Here is a 12,483-nt window from a genome sequence, read left to right as displayed (position 1 = left end):
TAGAGCTGGATGCTCACCGGTTTGCCACATGCTGTAGGACTATGGACTGAACAAGAAAACACCAAAAATTTTAACCTGTCATCATTCTAACAAAAGTTAGGATGCTTCGTTAGAAATGATTTCTCCATGCATTGGTAAAAGCACTATGGGGAAAAGTGTGATGTTTTCAGGTATCTCCTATACAAATAGAGTTGGCTGCTCACAGGTTTGCCACATGCTGTAGGCCTATGGACTGAACAAGAACCCACCAAAAATTTTAACCTGTCATCATTCTAACAAAAGTTAGGACGCTTCGTTTGAAATGATTTCTCCATGCCTTTCATGCAATGGTAAAAGCACTATGGGGAAAAGTGTGATATGTTTTCACGTATCTCCTATACTAAGAGTCGGATGCCCACTGGTTTCCCACTTGCTGTAGGCCTATGGACTGAACAAGAAACCACCAAAAATTTTAACCTGTCATCATTCTAACAAAAGTTAGGACGCTTCGTTAGAAATGTTTTCTCCATGCATTTTATGCATTGGTAAAAGCACTATAGGGAAAAGTGTGATATGTTTTCAGGTATCTCCTATACTAATAGAGTCGGATGGTCTCAGGTTTGCCACATGCTGTAGGCCTATGGACTGAACAAGAAACCACCAAAAATTTTAACCTGTCATCGTTCTAACAAAAGTTAGGACGCTTCGTTTGAAATGATTTCTCTTGCATTTTATGCATTGGTAAAAGCACTATGGGGAAAAGTGTGATATGTTTTCAGGTATCTCCTATACTATTAGAGTCGGATGCTCACCAGTTTGCCACATGCTGTAGGCCTACGGACTGAACAAGAAACCAACAAACATTTTAACCTGTCATCATTCTGACAAAAGTTAGGACGCTTGGTTCAAAATGATTTCTCCATGCATTTTTTGCATTGGTAAAAGCACTATGGGGAAAAGTGTGATATGTTTTCAGGTATCTCCTGTACTAATAGAGCTGGATGCTCACCGGTTTGCCACATGCTGTAGGACTATGGACTGAACAAGAAACCACCAAAAATTTTAACCTGTAGGACGCTTCGTTAGAAATGATTTCTCCATGCATTGGTAAAAGCACTATGGAGAAAAGTGTGATGTTTTCAGGTATCTCCTATACTAATAGAGTTGGCTGCTCACAGGTTTGCCACATGCTGTAGGCCTATGCACTGAACAAGAACCCACCAAAAATTTTAACCTGTCATCATTCTAACAAAAGTTAGGACGCTTCGTTTGAAATGTTTTCTCCATGCATTTTATGCACTGGTAAAAGCACTATGGGTAAAAGTGTGATATGTTTTCAGGTATCTCCTATACTAATAGAGTTGGATGCTCACAGGTTTGCCACATGCTGTAGGCCTATGGACTGAACAAGAAACCACCAAAAATTTTAACCTGTCATCATTCTAATAAAAGTTTGGACGCTTCGTTTGAAATGATTTCTCCATGCATTTTATTCATTGGTAAAAGCATTTTGGGGAAAAGTGTGATGTTTTCAGGTATCTCCTATACTAATAGAGCCGCATGCTCACCGGTTTGCCACATGCTGTAGGCCTATGGACTGAACAAGAAACCACCAAAAAATTTAACCTGTCATCATTCTAACAAACGTTTGGACGCCTCGTTTGAAATGATTTCTCCATGCATTTTATGCAATGGTAAAAGCACTATAGGGAAAAGTGTGATATGTTTTCAGGTATCTCCAATACTAAGAGTCGGATGCCCACTGGTTTCCCACATGCTGTAGGCCTATGGACTGAACAAGAAACCACCAAAAATTTTAACCTGCCATCATTCGAACAAAAGTTAGGACGCTTCGTTCGAAATGTTTTCTCCATGCATTTTATGCATTGGTAAAAGCACTATGATGAAAATGTTTTCAGGTATCTCCTATACATGCTCACCGGTTTGCCACATGCTGTAGGCCTATGGACTGAACAAGAAACCACCAAAAATTTTAACCCGTCATCGTTCTCACAACACTGAGGACGATTTATTCGAAATGACTTCTCCATGCATTTTATGCATTGGTAAAAGCACTATGATGAAAAGTGTGATATGTTTTCAGGTATCTCCTATACTAAAAGTCGGATACTCACCGGTTTGCCACATGCTGTAGGCCTATGGACTGAACAAGAAACCACCAAAAAATTTAACCTGTCATCATTCTAACAAAAGTTAGGACGCTTCGTTTGAAATGATTTCTCCATGCATTGGTAAAAGCACTATGGGGAAAAGTGTGATGTTTTCAGGTATCTCCTATACTAATAGAGTTGGCTGCTCACAGGTTTGCCACATGCTGTAGGCCTATGGACTGAACAAGAACCCACCAAAAATTTTAACCTGTCATCATTCTAACAAAAGTTAGGACGCTTCGTTTGAAATGATTTCTCCATGCCTTTTATGCAATGGTAAAAGCACTATGGGGAAAAGTGTGATATGTTTTCAGGTATCTCCTATACTAAGAGTCGGATGCCCACTGGTTTCCCACTTGCTGTAGGCCTATGGACTGAACAAGAAACCACCAAAAATTTTAACCTGTCATCATTCTAACAAAAGTTAGGACGCTTCGTTAGAAATGTTTTCTCCATGCATTTTATGCATTGGTAAAAGCACTATAGGGAAAAGTGTGATATGTTTTCAGGTATCTGCTATACTAATAGAGTCGGATGGTCTCAGGTTTGCCACATGCTGTAGGCCTATGGACTGAACAAGAAACCACCAAAAATGTTAACCTGTCATCGTTCTAACAAAAGTTAGGACGCTTCGTTTGAAATTATTTCTCTTGCATTTTATGCATTGGTAAAAGCACTATGGTGAAAAGTGTGATATGTTTTCAGGTATCTCCTATACTATTAGAGTCGGATGATCACCGGTTTGCCACATGCTGTAGGCCTACGGACTGAACAAGAAACCAACAAACATTTTAACCTGTCATCAATCTGACAAATGTTAGGACGCTTGGTTCAAAATGATTTCTCCATGCATTTTTTGCATTGGTAAAAGCACTATGGGGAAAAGTGTGATATGTTTTCAGGTATCTCCTGTACTAATAGAGCTGGATGCTCACCGGTTTGCCACATGCTGTAGGACTATGGACTGAACAAGAAACCACCAAAATTTTTAACCTGTCATCATTCTAACAAAAGTTAGGACGCTTCGTTAGAAATGATTTCTCCATGCATTGGTAAAAGCACTATGGAGAAAAGTGTGATGTTTTCAGGTATCTCCTATACTAATAGAGTTGGCTGCTCACAGGTTTGCCACGTGCTGTAGGCCTATGGACTGAACAAGAACCCACCAAAAATTTTAACCTGTCATCATTCTAACAAAAGTTAGGACGCTTCGTTTGAAATGTTTTCTCCATGCATTTTATGCATTGGTAAAAGCACTATGGGTAAAAGTGTGATATGTTTTCAGGTATCTCCTATACTAATAGAGTTGGATGCTCACAGGTTTGCCACATGCTGTAGGCCTATGGACTGAACAAGAAACCACCAAAAATTTTAACCTGTCATCATTCTAATAAAAGTTTGGACGCTTCGTTTGAAATGATTTCTCCATGCATTTTATGCATTGGTAAAAGCATTTTGGGGAAAAGTGTGATGTTTTCAGGTATCTCCTATACTAATAGAGCCGCATGCTCACCGGTTTGCCACATGCTGTAGGCCTATGGACTGAACAAGAAACCACCAAAAAATTTAACCTGTCATCATTCTAACAAAAGTTAGGACGCTTCGTTTGAAATGATTTCTCCATGCCTTTTATGCAATGGTAAAAGCACTATGGGGAAAAGTGTGATATGTTTTCAGGTATCTCCTATACTAAGAGTCGGATGCCCACTGGTTTCCCACTTGCTGTAGGCCTATGGACTGAACAAGAAACCACCAAAAATTTTAACCTGTCATCATTCTAACAAAAGTTAGGACGCTTCGTTAGAAATGTTTTCTCCATGCATTTTATGCATTGGTAAAAGCACTATGGGGAAAAGTGTGATATGTTTTCAGGTATCTCCTATACTAATAGAGTCGGATGGTCTCCGGTTTGCCACATGCTGTAGGCCTACGGACTGAACAAGAAACCAACAAACATTTTAACCTGTCATCATTCTGACAAAAGTTAGGACGCTTGGTTCGAAATGATTTCTCCATGCATTTTTTGCATTGGTAAAAGCACTATGGGGAAAAGTGTGATATGTTTTCAGGTATCTCCTGTACTGATAGAGCTGGATGCTCACCGGTTTGCCACATGCTGTAGGCCTATGGACTGAACAAGAAACCACCAAAAATGTTAACCTGTCATCGTTCTAACAAAAGTTAGGATGCTTCATTTGAAATGATTTCTCTTGCATTTTATGCATTGGTAAAAGCACTATGGGGAAAAGTGTGATATGTTTTCATGTATCTCCTATACTAATAGAGTCGGATGCTCACCGGTTTGCCACATGCTGTAGGCCAATGGACTGAACAAGAAACCATCAAACATTTTAACCTGGCATCATTCTGACAAAAGTTAGGACGCTTGGTTCAAAATGATTTCTCCATGCATTTTTTGCATTGGTAAAAGCACTATGGGGAAAAGTGTGATATGTTTTCAGGTATCTCCTGTACTAATAGAGCTGGATGCTTACCGGTTTCCCACATGCTGTAGGCCTATGGACTGAACAAGAAACCACCAAACATTTTAACCTGTCATCATTCTAACAAAAGTTAGGACGCTTCGTTAGAAATGATTTCTCCATGCATTGGTAAAAGCACTATGGGGAAAAGTGTGATGTTTTCAGGTATCTCCTATACTAATAGAGTTGGCTGCTCACAGGTTTGCCACATGCTGTAAGCCTATGGACTGAACAAGATCCCACCAAAAATTTTAACCTGTCATCATTCTTACAAAAGTTAGGACGCTTCGTTTGAAATGTTTTCTCTATGCATTTTATGCATTGGTAAAAGCACTATGGGTAAAAGTGTGATATGTTTTCAGGTATCTCCTATACTAATAGAGTTGGATGCTCACAGGTTTGCCACATGCTGTAGGCCTATGGACTGAACAAGAAACCACCAAAAATTTTAACCTGTCATCATTCTAATAAAAGTTCGGACGCTTCATTTGAAATGATTTCTCCATGCATTTTATGCATTGGTAAAAGCACTATGGGGAAAAGTGTGATATGTTTTCAGGTATCTCCTAAACTAATAGAGCCGCATGCTCACCGGTTTGCCACATGCTGTAGGCCTATGGACTGAACAAGAAACCACCAAAAATTTTAACCTGTCATCATTTTAACAAAAGTTAGGACGCTTCGTTCGAAATGATTTCTCCATGCATTTTATGCATTGGTAAAAGCACTATGGGGAAAAGTGTGATATGTTTCACATGTACCCATTCAGATGGAGACGTTTATTCTCAGCGAGGTAGGTTTAGAGTAGGACCTCGTATAAGAGAGATGCCGTAAAGTGGCTACGAGGTACACATAAAATTGGCCATTTTTATGCGCTAAAAGCTCTCATTTTTCATATTTCTAGTGCAGTAATGCAGTTTAAATTTCGTGTTTTCAAGTTTGCATGTTTTGGCGCTGCAGTGTGCTGCCCTGTTTATTTGACTATATACGAGTTGGCGACTCTGGGTTCAGCACCTGTTCACACTCAGTCTATGTTTGGATGTGCAGATCAGGTTTTTTGAAATGTATTCTCTAGCCTTCTGATCGTGCACTCCCTGCCTCCTAGCTTCAGGTGTTTTAATTATAGTAGGTCCAATACCCCTCCACAGTGAGAGAGAATTTGAGTCCAAGGAGAGGTTTCACATGTACCCATTCAGATGGAGACGTTTATTCTCAGCGAGGTAGGTTTAGAGTGGGACCTCGTATAAGAGAGATGCCGTAAAGTGGCTACGAGGTACACATAAAATTGGCCATTTTTATGCGCTAAAAGCTCTCATTTTTCATATTTCTAGTGCAGTAATGCAGTTTAAATTTCGTCTTTTCAAGTTTGCATGTTTTGGCGCTGCAGTGTGCTGCCCTGTTTATTTGACTATATACGAGTTGGCGACTCTGGGTTCAGCACCTGTTCACACTCAGTCTATGTTTGGATGTGCAGATCAGGTTTTTTGAAATGTATTCTCTAGCCTTCTGATCGTGCACTCCCTGCCTCCTAGCTTCAGGTGTTTTAATTATAGTAGGTCCAATACCCCTCCACAGTGAGAGAGAATTTGAGTCCAAGGAGAGGTTTCACATGTACCCATTCAGATGGAGACGTTTATTCTCAGCGAGGTAGGTTTAGAGTAGGACCTCGTACAAGAGAGATGCCGTAAAGTGGCTATGAGGTACACATACAATTGGCCATTTTTATGCGCTAAAAGCTCTCATTTTTCATATTTCTAGTGCAGTAATGCAGTTTAAATTTCGTGTTTTCAAGGTTACATGTTTTGGCGCTGCAGTGTGCTGCCCTGTTTATTTGACTATATACGAGTTGGCGACTCTGGGTTCAGCACCTGTTCACACTCAGTCTATGTTTGGATGTGCAGATCAGGTTTTTTGAAATGCCACATGCTTTAGGCCTATGGACTGTACAAGAAACCAACAAAAAATTTAACCTGTCATCATTCTAACAAAAGTTAGGACGCTTCGTTTGAAATGATTTCTCCATGCATTTTATGCATTGGTAAAAGCACTATGGGGAAAAGTATGATATGTTTTCAGGTATCTCCTATACTAAGAGTCAGATGCTGACCGGTTTGCCACATGCTGTAGGCCTACGGACTGAACAAGAAACCACCAAAAATTTTAACCTGTCATCATTCTAACAAAAGTTAGGACGCTTCATTCGAAATGTTTTCTCCATGCATTTTATGCATTGGTAAAAGCACTATGGGTAAAAGTGTGATATGTTTTCAGGTATCTCCTATACTAATAGAGTTGGTTGCTCACAGGTTTGCCACATGCTGTAGGCCTATGGACTGAACAAGAAACCACCAAAAATTTTAACCTGTTATCATTCTAATAAAAGTTCGGACGGTTCGTTTGAAATGATTTCTCCATGCATTTAATGCATTGGTAAAAGCACTATGGGGAAAAGTGTGATATGTTTTCAGGTATCTCCTATACTAATAGAGTTGGCTGCTCACAGGTTTGCCACATGCTGTAGGCCTATGGACTGAACAAGATACCACCAAAAATTTTAACCTGTCATCATTCTAATAAAAGTTCGGACGCTTCGTTTGAAATGATTTCTCCATGCATTTTATGCATTGGTAAAAGCATTTTGGGGAAAAGTGTGATATGTTTTCAGGTATCTCCTATACTAATAGAGCCGCATGCTCACCGGTTTGCCACATGCTGTAGGCCTATGGACTGAACAAGAAACCACCAAAAAATTTAACCTGTCATCATTCTAACAAAAGTTTGGATGCTTCGTTTGAAATGATTTCTCCATGCATTTTATGCAATGATAAAAGCACTATAGGGAAAAGTGTGATATGTTTTCAGGTATCTCCTATACTAAGAGTCGAATGCCCACTGGTTTCCCACATGCTGTAGGCCTATGGACTGAACAAGAAACCACCAAAAATTTTAACCTGTCATCATTCTAACAAAAGTTAGGACGCTTCGTTCGAAATGATTTCTCCATGCATTCTATGCATTGGTAAAAGCACTATGGAGAAAAGTGTGATATGTTTTCAGGTATGTCCTATACTAAGAGTCGGATGCTCATCGGTTTGCCACATGCTGTAGGCCTATGGACTGAACAAGAAACCACCAAAAATTTTAACCTGTCATCATTCTAATAAAAGTTCGGACGCTTCGTTTGAAATGATTTCTCCATGCATTTTATGCATTGGTAAAAGCATTTTGGGGAAAAGTGTGATATGTTTTCAGATATCTCCTATACTAATCGAGCCGCATGCTCACCGGTTTGCCACATGCTGTAGGCCTATGGACTGAACAAGAAACCACCAAAAAATTTAACCTGTCATCATTCTAACAAAAGTTAGGAGGCTTCGTTCGAAATGTTTTCTCCATGCATTTTATGCATTGGTAAAAGCACTATAGGGAAAAGTGTGATATGTTTTCAAGTATCTCCTATACTAATAGAGTCGGATGGTCACCGGTTTGCCACATGCTGTAGGCCTATGGACTGAACAAGAAACCACCAAAAAATTTAACCTGTCATAGTTCTAACAAAAGTTAGGACGCTTCATTTGAAATGATTTCTATTGCATTTTATGCATTGGTAAAAGCACTATGGGGAAAAGTGTGATATGTTTTCAGGTATCTCCTATACTAATAGAGTCGGATGCTCACCGGTTTGCCACATGCTGTAGGCCTATGGACTGAACAAGAAACCACCAAAAATTTTAACCTGTCATCATTCTAACAAAAGTTAGGACACTTCGTTAGAAATGATTTCTCCATGCATTGGTAAAAGCACTATGGGGAAAAGTGTGATGTTTTCAGGTATCTCCTATACTAATAGAGTTGGCTGCTCACAGGTTTGCCACATGCTGTAGGCCTATGGACTGAACAAGAACCCACCAAAAATTTTAACCTGTCATCATTCTTACAAAAGTTAGGACGCTTCGTTTGAAATGTTTTCTCTATGCATTTTATGCATTGGTAAAAGCACTATGGGGAAAAGTGTGATATGTTTTCAGGTATCTCCTGTACTAATAGAGCTGGATGCTTACCGGTTTGCCACATGCTGTAGGCCTATGGACTGAACAAGAAACTACCAAAAATTTTAACCTGTCATCATTCTAACAAAAGTTAGGACGCTTCGTTAGAAATGATTTCTCCATGCATTGGTAAAAGCACTATTGGGAAAAGTGTGATGTTTTCAGGTATCTCCTATACTAATAGAGTTGGCTGCTCACAGGTTTGCCACATGCTGTAGGCCTATGGACTGAACAAGAACCCACCAAAAATTTTAACCTGTCATCATTCTTACAAAAGTTAGGACGCTTCGTTTGAAATGTTTTCTCTATGCATTTTATGCATTGGTAAAAGCACTATGGGTAAAAGTGTGATATGTTTTCAGGTATCTCCTATACTAATAGAGTTGGATGCTCACAGGTTTGCCACATGCTGTAGGCCTATGGACTGAACAATAACCACCAAAAATTTTAACCTGTCATCATTCTAATAAAAGTTCGGACGCTTCGTTTGAAATGATTTCTCCATGCATTTTATGCATTGGTAAAAGCACTATGGGGAAAAGTGTGATATGTTTTCAGGTATCTCCTAAACTAATAGAGCCGCATGCTCACCGGTTTGCCACATGCTGTAGGCCTATGGACTGAACAAGAAACCACCAAAAAATGTAACCTGTCATCATTCTAACAAAAGTTTGGACGCTTCGTTTGAAATGATTTCTCCATGCATTTTATGCAATGGTAAAAGCACTATGGGGAAAAGTGTGATATGTTTTCAGGTATCTCCTATACTAAGAGTCGGATGCCCACTGGTTTCCCACATGCTGTAGGCCTATGGACTGAACAAGAAACCACCAAAAATTTTAACCTGTCATCATTCTAACAATAGTTAGGACGCTTCGTTCAAAATGATTTCTCCATGCATTCTATGCATTGGTAAAAGCACTATGGGGAAAAGTGTGATATGTTTTCAGGTATGTCCTATACTAAGAGTCGGATGCTCATCGGTTTGCCACATGCTGTAGGCCTATGGACTGAACAAGAAGCCACCAAAAATTTTAACCTGTCATCATTCGGACAAAAGTTAGGATGCTTCGTTCGAAATGTTTTCTCCATGCATTTTATGCATTGGTAAAAGCACTATAGGGAAAAGTGTGATATGTTTTCAGGTATCTCCTATACTAATAGAGTCGGATGGTCACCGGTTTGCCACATGCTGTAGGCCTATGGACTGAACAAGAAACCACCAAAAATTTTAACCTGTCATCGTTCTAACAAAAGTTAGGACGCTTCATTTGAAATGATTTCTCTTGCATTTTATGCATTGGTAAAAGCACTATGGGGAAAAGTGTGATATGTTTTCAGGTATCTCCTATACTAATAGAGCCGCATGCTCACCGGTTTGCCAAATGCTGTAGGCCTATGGACTGAACAAGAAACCACCAAAAAATTTAACCTGTCATCATTCTAACAAAAGTTAGGACGCTTCGTTTGAAATGATTTCTCCATGCCTTTTATGCAATGGTAAAAGCACTATGGGGAAAAGTGTGATATGTTTTCAGGTATCTCCTATACTAAGAGTCGGATGCCCACTGGTTTCCCACATGCTGTAGGCCTATGGACTGAACAAGAAACCACCAAAAATTTTAACCTGTCATCATTCTAACAAAAGTTAGGACGCTTCGTTCGAAATGATTTCTCCATGCATTCTATGCATTGGTAAAAGCACTATGGGGAAAAGTGTGATATGTTTTCAGGTATGTCCTATACTAAGAGTCGGATGCTCATCGGTTTGCCACATGCTGTAGGCCTATGGACTGAACAAGAAACCACCAAAAATTTTAACCTGTCATCATTCTAATAAAAGTTTGGACGCTTCGTTTGAAATGATTTCTCCATGCATTTTATGCATTGGTAAAAGCATTTTGGGGAAAAGTGTGATATGTTTTCAGGTATCTCCTATACTAATAGAGCCGCATGCTCACCGGTTTGCCACATGCTGTAGGCCTATGGACTGAACAAGAAACCACCAAAAAATTTAACCTGTCATCATTCTAACAAAAGTTTGGATGCTTCGTTTGAAATGATTTCTCCATGCATTTTATGCAATGGTAAAAGCACTATAGGGAAAAGTGTGATATGTTTTCAGGTATCTCCTATACTAAGAGTCGGATGCCCACTGGTTTCCCACATGCTGTAGGCCTATGGACTGAACAAGAAACCACCAAAAATTTTAACCTGTCATCATTCTAACAAAAGTTAGGACGCTTCGTTCAAAATGATTTCTCCATGCATTCTATGCATTGGTAAAAGCACTATGGGGAAAAGTGTGATATGTTTTCAGGTATGTCCTATACTAAGAGTCGGATGCTCATCGGTTTGCCACATGCTGTAGGCCTATGGACTGAAGAAGAAACCACCAAAAATTTTAACCTGTCATCATTCGAACAAAAGTTAGGACGCTTCGTTCGAAATGTTTTCTCCATGCATTTTATGCATTGGTAAAAGCACTATAGGGAAAAGTGTGATATGTTTTCAGGTATCTCCTATAGTAATAGAGTCGGATGGTCACCGGTTTGCCACATGCTGTAGGCCTATGGACTGAACCAGAAACCACCAAAAATTTTAACCTGTCATCGTTCTAACAAAAGTTTGGACGCTTCATTTGAAATGATTTCTCCATGTATTTTATGCAATGGTAAAAGCACTATGGGGAAAAGTGTGATATGTTTTCAGGTATCTCCTATACTAAGAGTCGGATGCCCACTGGTTTCCCACATGCTGTAGGCCTATGGACTGAACAAGAAACCACCAAAAATTTTAACCTGTCATCATTTTAACAAAAGTTAGGACGCTTCGTTCGAAATGATTTCTCCATGCATTTTATGCATTGGTAAAAGCACTATGGGGAAAAGTGTGATATGTTTCACATGTACCCATTCAAATGGAGACGTTTATTCTCAGCGAGGTAGGTTTAGAGTAGGACCTCGTATAAGAGAGATGCCGTAAAGTGGCTACGAGGTACACATAAAATTGGCCATTTTTATGCGCTAAAAGCTCTCATTTTTCATATTTCTAGTGCAGTAATGCAGTTTAAATTTCGTGTTTTCAAGTTTGCATGTTTTGGCGCTGCAGTGTGCTGCCCTGTTTATTTGACTATATACGAGTTGGCGACTCTGGGTTCAGCACCTGTTCACACTCAGTCTATGTTTGGATGTGCAGATCAGGTTTTTTGAAATGTATTCTCTAGCCTTCTGATCGTGCACTCCCTGCCTCCTAGCTTCAGGTGTTTTAATTATAGTAGGTCCAATACCCCTCCACAGTGAGAGAGAATTTGAGTCCAAGGAGAGGTTTCACATGTACCCATTCAGATGGAGACGTTTATTCTCAGCGAGGTAGGTTTAGAGTAGGACCTCGTATAAGAGAGATGCCGTAAAGTGGCTACGAGGTACACATAAAATTGGCCATTTTTATGCGCTAAAAGCTCTCATTTTTCATATTTCTAGTGCAGTAATGCAGTTTAAATTTCGTCTTTTCAAGTTTGCATGTTTTGGCGCTGCAGTGTGCTGCCCTGTTTATTTGACTATATACGAGTTGGCGACTCTGGGTTCAGCACCTGTTCACACTCAGTCTATGTTTGGATGTGCAGATCAGGTTTTTTGAAATGTATTCTCTAGCCTTCTGATCGTGCACTCCCTGCCTCCTAGCTTCAGGTGTTTTAATTATAGTAGGTCCAATACCCCTCCACAGTGAGAGAGAATTTGAGTCCAAGGAGAGGTTTCACATGTACCCATTCAGATGGAGACGTTTATTCTCAGCGAGGTA

The sequence above is a fragment of the Ranitomeya imitator genome, chromosome 1, assembly GCF_032444005.1.
Source record: "Ranitomeya imitator isolate aRanImi1 chromosome 1, aRanImi1.pri, whole genome shotgun sequence".
NCBI lineage: Eukaryota > Metazoa > Chordata > Amphibia > Anura > Dendrobatidae > Ranitomeya > Ranitomeya imitator.
This window is presented reverse-complemented; position numbering follows the sequence as displayed.